This window comes from Rhineura floridana, chromosome 22 (genome assembly GCF_030035675.1).
Source record: "Rhineura floridana isolate rRhiFlo1 chromosome 22, rRhiFlo1.hap2, whole genome shotgun sequence".
NCBI classification, from domain to species: Eukaryota; Metazoa; Chordata; class Lepidosauria; order Squamata; family Rhineuridae; genus Rhineura; species Rhineura floridana.
In genome coordinates, this window is record NC_084501.1 from 5,998,517 (window position 1) to 6,010,749 (window position 12,233).

A 12,233-nucleotide genomic window follows, 5' to 3' on the forward strand; every position below is an offset into this window, starting at 1 on the left:
TCCTTCTTCACCCGGCACATAGTTGATCTCTGGAACTCACTGCCACAGGAGGTAGAGATGGCCACCAAGCTGGACGGCTTTAAAAGGGGTTAGACAAACCCATGGAGGATAAATCTGCCAATGGATTGACAACTAGTCACGATGACTATATGCCACCTCCAGGATCACTGCTGAAGTTGTATTTGTTTAAAATGAATAAAAATATTTTGAAACAGCAAAAGGGAAAATCCTGGGTTAAAATATTGCTCTGCCAAAAACTTAACTCATTGGCAAAGGCAGCTACTCCCAAGATTGCCAGTTTTTTCCTGGCAGGATTCTTGTGTACATAATACACAAGCTGTTGTCTTTTAGCCTCCTCCTCCCATCTGCAATAAAAGTGGGCTACCTCACAGGGCTGTTGTAAAGATTAATAAAATAAAATATCAAGTGCTTTGAACATTGTAAGACACTATATTAATGCCATAATGTCTCTTGATTTAGAGGTGCCAGACTGAACACAGAGTGTCAGGACTGTATCCAACATTAGTCATACTCAGAGTAGACCAACTGAAATTAATAAACTTGGCTCTATTATGAATTTTAGTAGGCCTGTTCTAAGTAGTTGGCTACATCCCTTATCTCTTCCATTCCTGACCTCTTGGATTTCACAACTGTGCCCAAAGTTAAATAACATCCCATTTTTATTTTGGCAACCACATTTTTAATTCATATTTATGAACGAGACCCAGGAAAAGCTTGTAGCTGTGGACACTGGCTCCATCTAGTGGAAGAAACAAAGCCATTTTTTGGAAGTGCAAACCAAACTTGTGACCAGGCCCTAATCTCTCCCTCTCCCTACAATACACGCATTATACAGAGGCTGCTGTTTATAATTACAATTGACAATCAAGCTAAGGGGATTCTAGGGACACTTTGGGGCGTATTCAGTGTAAGTCCTATTCAGAGTAATTAATGAACTTAAGTTAGTCATGTCTAGTCACTTCAGTGGGTATACTCTGAGTAGGACTAGTATTGAATACCACTCTATATTTTGTGCTGAATTGGGACTGCAGAACTAAGATATTTAAAAAAAGATTTATCATATTGAGCTTTTGCTGGCCTTCCCTTCCAGGTGAAATGCCTGCCGAACTGGGAACAAGGTCTTGGGCACGTGCAGCCACTTAGCCCCACCAAGGTCAATGGGACTTAACTCTCTGATTCAGGGTATGGGGAAGCCTCTGGCCTTCCAAATGTCACTGGACTCTTCTCCTCCAGCCAGTGTGGCCAGTGGCCAGGGAGGATGAGAGTTGCAGTCCAATAACATCTGGAGGGCGAAATGTTCCCACTCCCTCCCTAATCAGCAACTGAGGGCTAGGGTTGCAGCAGCCTTAGGCTGAAAGCAGTCTAATAGAGGTAACATCATTGCTGACGATATTGTATAGACTCCAACTCCCATCATCTGGCCACAACGGCTGAAGCTGATGAGAGCGGTAGTGTAGTGGCAAATTCAGAAGTGGAGGGTCTCTTCATGATAGTCACAGCCATACCCCCTCCCCCTTTTTTTTGCTGTGGGGTTGAGAATGAGATCCTTGTTAATGCCTTCTCCCACAACAGATGCCCCCAGGAGCCAATGGACATGAAAGAGAAGAGTTACTAAGAAGAGTCTTCTCAGGTGCTGACTCACCTCCTTTCACTCTGATTGGCTCCAGTCAGCAGGAAAGGACAAGGAAGTATGTTAAAAGACTCTTCTCAGTGGCTAACACTTTCATGCTCATTGGCTTGTAGGATGCTGGAGACATAGGGACACTTTTGGGTCTCTGCTCCCAAAAAAGTAAAGGGTCTAAGACCTCCTGAAAGCCCGGACACCTAGACCAATGGATGAGAGTTGGGTCCTTCAACATCTGGAAGGGCCACTGGTTCCCCATCCTTGCTATACATGCACATTCCTTTTGTCCTGCTGTCATCTCTGGTCACCTTCATGCCCACTTAGTGAGCTCCTCAGCAATGCCTGCCTGGCCAGTTCTGAAAAGAGGGTGCTGAACGACTCCCCCCCCACATCTGGCATTCAGCAAGGCAGTTATGATGTTCTTGCTAGCCATGATAGTTAGGAATGGAGCATTCATGTTCAGAGGGCACATACTTCTGAAAACCAGGTGGAAATGAAATGGAAATGGACTGCCTTCAAGTCGATCCCGACTTATGGCGACCCTATGAATAGGGATTTCATGGTAAGCTGTTTTCAGAGAGGGTTTACCATTGCCTCCCTCTGAGGCTAGTCCTCCCCAGCTGGCTAGGGCCTGCTCAGCTTGCCACAGCTGCACAAGCCAGCCCCTTCCTTGTCTGCAACTGCCAGCTGGGGGGCAACTGGGCTCCTTGGGACTACGCAGCTTGCCCACGGCTGCACAGGTGGCAGGGCACATAATCCCTGAGCCACTCACTGTGGGGGTGATCTTTAGCTGGCCCTTGACAGCCAGGAGGCATGAGTGGAGATAGTTAGGAATGGAGCATTCATGTTCAGAGGGCGCATACTTCTGAAAACCAGGTACTGAATGCAAAAAAAAGGCTTTTGCCACCTTGCCCTGTTTGTGGGAGCATCTGATTGGCCAGTACAGGAACCAGAATGGGCTAGATGGTTGCATCTCGGTTTAATCCATCAGGGTGCTTCTGCTTGCTAGCAAAATGAAGCCTGCTTGCACAGATTCCAGAGGAACGGCTGTGTCGGTCTTTTGAAGCAGTTTTATTTTATTTACATGTTTAACAAAATGTATATACCGCTGGAATGTAAAGACATCTGAGCTGTTTACAAAATATTAAAATTACCAATGAAACAGTTACAAACAAGTAATTAAAAACATATTTAAAACAATGAAAACAGCTTCTAAAAGACTGAAACGGATCAACGTCTATGTTGACAAGGAGTCTTGTGACACCTTAAAGAACAACACATTTATAAAGGCATAAAATGTTGTGGACTACAGTCCACTTCATCAGATGCTCAGACTTCAATTTACCCCAGACAGGGATTTGGGGAGGGGGAAGGTTGGTTGTAAAAAGTGAGGTCAGAGGCAAATGAAATGCAGAAAAATACAGAAAGTCGATAGATAACTGCGAGCTTCACATTGGAAATTCACCAGTTTTTCATGGCGCAGACATCCTGGCCTTGGTAAGCCAATTAACACACATGATAGCATTCCTTTATCTCAGTTCAATCCACAAGGGATAGCTTTGATCTTCTTGATGCATTGCAATCCAGTGGTTTCTGCATTGCCCTCTCCCTTGGAGGTTTCTTGCTCCAGAATGGCCACTTTAAAGAGCACCCGTGAAATGCCCCCTCCACCCCAACTTTTTAATGATGCCAGATATGTGTTCGGATAGAGGCTGGCCTCTTTGATCCTATGAAGAATGCAGAAAGGCATTGGTGGCAGATGACAGCATACAACACATTTGGAAGATGAACAGGCAAATTTATTATTTCTTTCCCTCCAAGGAGATCTAGGTGGCATACATGGTTCGCTCCCTCCCTGTTTTACCCTCACAACAACCCTGTGAGATAGGTTTGGCTGAGAGGCAGTGACTGGCCTTAAGTCACCCAGTGAGCTTCATGGCTGACTAGGGATTTGAATCCTGATTGCCCAGGTCCTAGTCTGACCCTCTTAACCACTACACTACGCTGGCTGAGTACTGAAACCCCAAAATGAAGCAGTGATATTGTGAATCCTGCAATGATGTTCCCAGAGTAGGTATGGGGCAAAGTTGGCATCTGGGTCTGACAGAGGGGCTGGTCCCATTGTCTGTCTCCCTGTTATGTGGCCGATTGTTGCTGGAGAGAAGCTGTTTTTCGGGGGGGGGGAGGAGTCAGAACCACTGTTCAAACAGAGGACTGTCCTCTGTAAAGTAGGAGACGTGGCCACTGTGGACCCACCTTAGGTTGCTCCGGCAAGGTTCTTATGCGGGTCAACCAAAAAAACACAACCCCCCACACCCGTTTGAGAGAGAAGAGGGCACCATGAGCCATGATCCCTCTCCCAAATAGCTTTCAACCCTTTGAAAAAGAAAACAAATGATCCCCAATAAAGATTAAAACTAGGAGCAGCACTTGGGCCAATCCGGCCTCCTTTACTGAAACTCTTTAAAACACCAGATTCCTCTCAAAGCCCAACCTGGTGCCCTCCAGAAGTTTTGGATGGCAACCGCCATCGCCCTCAGCATCATACAGCCATGCGGGCTGGGAATCCAAACATCTGGAGGGTACCCAGTTTGGGTCTCTCAGACTTGGAAGCCTAGGCTAGCAGCAAGGGTGGGAGCAGTTGCTAACCAGGCCCAAGCTAAGGTTGCCAGCTGACTAGACAGAACCTGCTCTTGTGCCTTTAACAGCGCCTCTCAGCAGGGGCAGCACCAAAGGGGGGCAAGGGGGCAAGCGCCCCCCCAAACAAGGAGTTTGCCCCCTACCTATTATATTTTGCCCACCTAGAAACATACTTGGCCCCTTTAGTGTGTCCCCCCCCCAATTTTTTCTGGTGCGGTTGCTGCCTCTCAGAAATCAGCAGGCTTGTCACAGGCAAACAGGGCATGGAGATTCAACTTTACAATTACCTGTTACAGACCCTGGAGGGAGGGTGGTTAATAAAAAGGCAGTTGTAGTTAATAACAGAATCATAGAACCATAGCATTGGAAGGGACCTATAAGGCCATTGAGTCCAACCCCCTGCTCAGTGCAGCAATCCAACTTAAAGCATCCCCGACAAGTGGCTGTCCAGCTGCTTTTCGAAGGCCTCCAGTGTTGGAGAGCCCACCTTGGTAATTGGTTCCATTGTTGTACCCCTCTAACAGGATTTTTTCCCTTATGTTCAGTTGAAATCTGGTTTCCTGCAACCTGAGCCCATTATTCTGTGTCGTGCACTCTGGGACGATCGAGAAGAGATCCTGGCCCACCTCTATGTGACAACCTTTAAGGTACTTGAAGCGTGCTAGCATATCTCCCTTCAGCCTTTTCTTCTCAAGGCTAATCATGCCCAGTTCTTTAAGTCTGTCCTCATGGGGCTTTGTTTCCAGTCCCCTGTTCATCCTCTGAACTTGTTCCATTTTGTCTGCATCTTTTGTAAAGTACAGTGTCTAGAATGGTTAACCCCAGCAGTCAAGGGGAAGGGCCACAGCTCAGGAGTAGAGCATCTGCCTTGCATGCAAAAGGTTCAGTCCTCAGCAGTATCTTCAGGCAGGGCTGGGAGAGACTCCTGCCTGAAACCCTGGAGAGCTGCTGCCAGTCAGTGTGGACAATATTGAGCTAGATGGACCAATGGTCCAACTCAGTCTAAGGCAGCTTCTTATGTCAGGAAGCCTTGGACTTTCCCCTCCAGGCTGACTGCCCCTTCCCTCTCTCACAGGCTCTTTCCATCCTCCCTGTCATCTCTGATGCCTCCTCCTCTTTATCTCATTTTGGGAAATGCCATCAGTGGAGGCTGCGGTGCAGTTGGATTGGCCCGTTTGGAAAGGCTGGCTCCGCCCTCTCCTCTGGGCTGCCTTTTGAATGAGGAGGGCGGAAGGCAGCAGAGATTCACTCTAATTCAGGTGGAAGGATGAATAGGGAAGGGGGGGCTGTTGGGCTCTTTTGTCATGCCGTCTTCCCACTGAGGCTGCAAGCACTAGCCAGGGGGACAAAGCTCTTCTAGCCATTAGCCTCAGCCCCCTGATTCCCCCTCCCCTGGCCCCTTGGATGCAGCACTTCCCCCCCCAGCATAGATCCAGCATCCAATTGTTCCTTTCCCCCCCCCCCCAGTAGTCCTGCCAAGAAAGGTCAGTTCAGAGGAGGGCAACAAGGAGGATCAGGGGACTGGAAACAAAGTCCTATGAGGAGAGACTGAGAGCACTGGGCATATGTAGCCTTGAGAAGAAAAGGCTGAGGGAGATATGCTAGCATGCTTCAAGTAACTTAAAGGTTGTCACACAGAGGAGGGCCAGGATCTCTTCGCAATCATCCCAGAGTGCAGGACACAGAATAATGGGCTCAAGTTGCAGGACACCAGATTTCAACTAAATATCAGGAAAAACTTCCTGATTGTTAGAGCGGTACGACAATAGAACCAATGACCTAGGGAGGTGGTCAGCTCCCTAACATTGGAGGCATTCAAGAGGCAGCTGGACAGTCATCTGTTTGGTATGCTTTAATTTGGATTCCTCCATTGAGCAGGGGGCTGGACTTGATGGCCTTATAGGCCCCTTCCAACTCTACAATTCTATGATGCTATGAAATCAGCCCCGTCACAGATAGATAAAAACAGTTGATAGCTTCTAATGATATCATTTTTTACATTTCTGTTCCTCCTTTCCCCAAAGTGCTCAGTGTGGTTTTTCCAGACCCCTTTTGTACTTTTTTCTGTTAGAGTTCTCATAATCTGTTGAAATTGATTAAAAATCAGCCATGTTCACAGAGTACCTGTAATCCTCTTTCTGACTTTGCCCCATACTCTGACCATCTTCTGCAGTTTAAAAGTTTAAAAATGCCTGGCAGATTTTTAATTAATTTAAGAAGATTAGCATTGAAATCAATGATAAGGCCGGGCATGCTCAGTAAGAACCAATTGTCAGTGCTCTAAAACCCAGACTCCCAGCTACTGAGCTTGCCTAATCAGGGGGCCACACCCACCCCAGACATTTATTTCACTTTAAACAGTCATGACTTCCCCCAAAGAATCCTGGGAAGTGTAGTTTGTGAAGGGTGCTGAGAGGAGACTCCTATTCCCCTGACAGAGCTCCAGTGGTCAGAGTGGTTTAACGGTCAGCCGCTCTGATTGATGTTTTGTAAGGGGAACAGGGTGTCTCCTAGCAACTCTCAGTAACTTTCACTAACTACACTTCCCAGGATTCTTTGAGAGAAGCCATGACTGTCTAAAGTGAAATAACGGCCTGGTGTGGATGTGGCCAGGGACAGCTTTGGTTTAAATTTGGCTGTGAGGCTTCATGTGCCTGCTGTGGAATAAAAAGGTGGGGGAAATGCTGAAAAGCAATGATACTATTCACAACGTTTTCCTTTTGGAAAGGGAAGGGGCTCCCCTCTGCCCAGTGCCCACCCATCCAATCTCCTCCCCTCCCCTCCCTGCCCCCTCCTCCCCCTCCCTGCCCCTCCCCCAGGTCAGTTTCATCTATCCTAAGCATGATTGCACAGGAGTAAATCCCACAAGTCAAAAAGCATTCAAATGATAAAACCTGCCCTCTCCTCCTCCCCCTCCTATCCCTCTTGCCCCTTCCCTCCCCCTTCCTTCACCCCTCCCCCATCCCCTTCCAATCCCCTCCTTCCCCCTCCCCTCCCCCTCCCCCTCCCCATGGTCAGTTTTACCTATCCTAGGTCTGTGACCTGGGAGACCAGGGTTCAAATCCCCACACAGCCATGAAGCCCACTGGGTGACCTTGGGCCAGTCACTGCCTCTCAGCCTCAGAGGGAGGCAATGGTAAACCCCCTCTGAATACCGCTTACCATGAAAACCCTATTCATAGGGTCACCATAAGTCAGAATCTACTTGAAGGCAGCCCATTTCATTTTCAAGCATGATTGCACGGGAATAAATCCCACTGAACTCAATAAGCATGCAAATGATCAAACCTGCCCACCTCTCCTCCTCTCTCCCATCACCTCCCTTTTGCCCCTTCCCTCCCCCTTCCTTCCCCCCTCCCAATCCCCTCTTTCTGCTCCCCTCTCCCCCCCTTCCCCCTTCCTTCTCCTCTCCCCTCCTCCTCCCCCATGGTCAGTTGTTCCTATCCTAACCATGATTGCATGTGAGTAAATCCCATTGAACTCAGTAAGCATGCAAATGATCAGACCTGCCTTTCCCCTCCTTCCCCTCTCCCTTCCCCTCCCTTCTTCTTCTCCTCCCCTCTTCCTTCTTCCTTCTCACCTGCCCACTCCAGCCCTCCATCCCCATGGACAGTTTTACCTATCCTAAGCATTATTGCAAGGGAGCAAATCCCACTGAACTCAATAAGCATGCAAATGGTCAAAACTGCCCTCCTCCTCCTCTCCCCCTCCTCCTCTCCCCCTCCTGCCTGCTCCCCTCCCCTCCTCCCCTCTGCCCTTCCTCCCCTCCCTACTCCTCCCCTATCCCTGCCCTTCCTCCTCCCCCCCTCCCCATCCCCTGTGGTCAGTTTCACCTATCCTAAGCATGATTGCAGGGGAGAAAATTCCACTGAACTCAGTAAGCTTGCACAGGATCCCATTTCTTACCTCCCGAATTAAAAGCAGAGAAATTCACTACTAGGCAAAAAAAATTTGAAGTTTAAGAACGTACCTATAGCCAACAGATATTTCTATTGAACTGTTAAAAAAGCAGGGAAATTGGGCAGCTACAGTGAATGCACCAGGGGAGCAAGAGACCTGACCTCCTCTCTGAGATATAGTACTGCCCTACAAATGTGTCAAAATGCAAACACAATTTGGGTTGGTCTTTCACAGTCCAATCCACTTCCTGTGTAGCTTGGAAGAATTTGGTAACATGTGCCTCTGAACATATGGTGAGTGGTGACAACACCTGCAATCAGCCCAAATAACATAAATAAGACATGTGCTGTGCTGATCTTGTTTGAGCAGGGAGGAAGCAACAATATTAAAACAGTTGATAGTCACTTTAAATATGTCTGATTTACTTTGCCATTTTAGTGAAGTTTCCTATAGTAAATCATTTTCTTTTGCTTCTGTTTCTGTGAATATGTGAAGTACGGCAACATTGTGCAACACTAAAAAAAAGCTCCAAAAACAATTGTGGAATAATAGCACTGACTGTTCTGCAGAATAGTTCCCAATGGACATGAGTGTCTCAGTTTGCACAAGATAAAACAATGGGAGGTGAAATATATTCTAGCAAAATTCTAGGTGTGCTTTATGTTTTTAATTGACCATGCCCACCTTTCCTTAAGTGGAGTAGTTTAAGCATAGCAGGCTGAAAGCATGCATCTTGGGCAGGCCAAGTTTGTTTTTTCCAAGAGCTAGAGTCATTGCTTAAGTAGCAACATATTGTAAGTCTGATTTTACATCAAACTGCAGTTTCAGATTCAACTGCTAACGTGCCCAAAATAGAAACAGAGCATAACCTCCAGTTTGAAACACAAAAGGCTGTCTTCACCATCATATGACATAGACCAATAAAAAGGTTTTGGAATTAATAAAAATAAATATGACACAGATTTCTGGGATACATAATAACAGATATATAATTTTCTAGATTAAATTATCTGTAGAAACAGTTGTAACACATAAAAGAAGTAAAGTAAGAAGAACACCATTCAAAAATGTAATTCTCCATCTTTGGAGATGGCAGGTGTTGCCACCACTCACCAAATGCTCAGAGGCACGTTACCAAAGTCTTCCAAGCTACACAGGAAGTGGATTGGACTGTGAAATACCAACCCAAATGGTGTTTGAATTTTGACAAATTTGTAGGGCAGTCCAATATCTCAGAGAGGAGGTCAGGTCTCCTGCTCCCCTGGTGCATTCACTAGAGCTGCCCAATTTCCCTGCTTTTTAAAGTTTGATAGAAATATCTGTTGGCTATAGGTATGTTTTTAAACCGCAAGGTTTTTTGCGTATTAGTGAATTGAATTTCAGAATTGTAGAGTTGGAAGAAGCCTGTAAGGCCATCTAGTCCAACCCTCTGCTCAGTGCAGGACTCTACAATTATAGGATTTAGCCTGGATGCACAGTGACATGAGACTAAGACCCAGCGAAGTCAGAAGAGGAGCTAAACCTGAACAGCTTAGTGGTAGTATTATATTATTTATTTGTTTCTATAGAGCATTTGGAAGCTATCTCACAGTACAATAAAAACGCATATAGGACAATTGCATTAAGCAAAACAATCCAGAATGATTACACGTATCACAACAGCTAAGACATATATAAAAACAATTTCAATATTGAGTCCGACTGGGTTATATCTGCACAGGATCAGGCTCTACATCGCTACAGATTTCTCAGGATTAAACCACACGTGACATTAGTTGCGTGTTTAAACCAGTGTGCTTGATGTTTTTTAAAAAATTGCTTTTGTTTTGGGGCCACAGTCCTGAATGTGGCCCTGGCCTGAATCAGGACCTCCTTGTCCTTCCCGCCCCAAATCACTGCCGTTTGCCCTTGGAGGTGCCCTTTCCCCAAGATCTGTCCTCACTGCTCTCTCCCCATTCTAAAGTTTAAGATCCCATCCACATGTTTCCTATATGTTCTTCCACTTTTAGCATCCTTTAATATAGCAGGAGGAGGCTTCCAGACCTGGCTTAAGTATTGCAACTGTGCCATTCCGATGCCACAGACAGCTCACTGGCAACAGTTGGTTTGCTGTTGTTTTAACTTACATAATTTCCCTCAGAAAGTATAAATCCAGATGATTTAACAGGACCTGGCATTTTGATGCTGTTGTAAAAATTTGCTTGCATGGCATCTGCCTGAAAGTGACCCTGAGAGGCAGGTCAACATGACCAAAGAGTTGGAGCCCTTTCCAGTGTGTTGTTAGTGTGTGTGTGTGGGCAGTGTGTGTGTACTTGGTGCTTTGCGCTGGTTCCCCCCCCTCCCAATCTCCTGCCACTTCCCCCAAACTTTTTTCTTTTTCTTTCTTATTTGGTAAGGAGCCTTTTGAAAGGAGGCCTAAATTTGCATGTATTATGCAGATTTGTGTCCTGTGCCTGTGCCCTCCCTAACAATGGCCCTCCTGAAGAAGGATTCAAAAAAGGGATTCAAAAAAAGGATTCAAAAAAGGGGTCAAAGACCAAGATGCTGAAAAATAGGAACTTTTTAATTTTTGAGGGTTTTGTCAAAAATTTAAAAGTTCCTATTTTTCAGCATCTTGGTCTTTGACCCCCTTTTTTGAATTCTCCTTTGGATGCTAGCCACCCTCTGCTTATCCTCCTGATGAAGGGAAGTGTTTGGGGCTTCTTAGACTGTTGCTGGTGGGATTCTGTCACACACCGGCACATTCAAGTTACTCAGTTATAGCTGATTGGGAGGTTTTGCGCAACAGACTTGTTTCCCCAAAAAGATCAGTGATGGGGAAGTGATGGAAAGTGAGGGGAAATGCTTGCTTTGATGTGATGTCATCTAAACTCCCTCCAAACAAATCAGCATGTATGCTCAATAAACAGGTTGTCCGGGAGCATCGTTCGTTTAGAATGAAGATGAGTAACGGGAGTAAAATTCTGCATGGTGTAGAAGAGACAGTGGCTCCAAAGTTTTCCCATTCCTTTCTCCCCATGAAAAAACGATAATACTAGAACTCAGGGTCACTGGATAAAATGGATTTGCAGCTGTTTTTGCAGGACAATCCAAAGAAATGCTTCACAGAACATGAACTTATGTAACTCACTGCCATAAGATATGATGCTTGCCACGGTCTTAGATGGCTCTCAAACAGATTAGACAAAATTACAGAGAAGGGGAAGTCTATCAGTGGTGCCCAGCTATGGCGGCTATATGGTCTCTCCAGATCCAGTCATTAGAAAATGGTGACACTATTCCAGGTAGATAGAAGCACCGGTAATATCTGGGTAAGGTCAATCTAGCCTGGTCCAACAGCAACCAGCCAGATATCTTCACAAACCTCCCATCTGATCCATGAAGGCAAGGGCTTTCCCCTGCTGTTTATTTCTTGCAGTAAACTCGGAGATACACTGCCTCTGAAATGGAGGTTCAATTGAGAAATCCTGGCTGCTTTCAGATCTGTCCTACATAAGAACATAAGAAGAGCCTGCTGGCTCAGGCCAATGGCCTATCTAGTCCAACATCCTATTCTCACAGCGGCCATCCGGATGCCCATGGAAAACCTGCAAGCAGAACAAGAGCACTCTCCCCTCCTGTGGTTTCCAGCAACAGGTATTCAGAAGCATATTGCCTTCTCCTCCATGAATTTATCTAATCCTCATGTAAAGCCCTCCAAGTTGATGGGCATCACCGATTTCTCTAGGAGTGAGTTCCATAGCTTAACTAAGTCCTTTCTTTGGTCTGTCTTGAATCTTCCAGCATTCAGCTTCATTGAATGTCCACACATTCTAGTGTTAGGTGAGAAGGAGGAAAAACTTCTCTCTATCCACTTTCTCCATGCTGTGCATAATTTTATAAACGTCTATCACGTCACCCCTTACTCGCTTTTTCTCTAAACCAAAAAGCCTCCAATGCTGCAACCTTTCCTCAGAGGGGGAGTCGCTCCATCCCCTTGATCAACATGGTCCCCCCTTTTTTGAACCTTTCCAAATCTCTCCTTTCTTACTGCCGTCTAAGCCAGCAG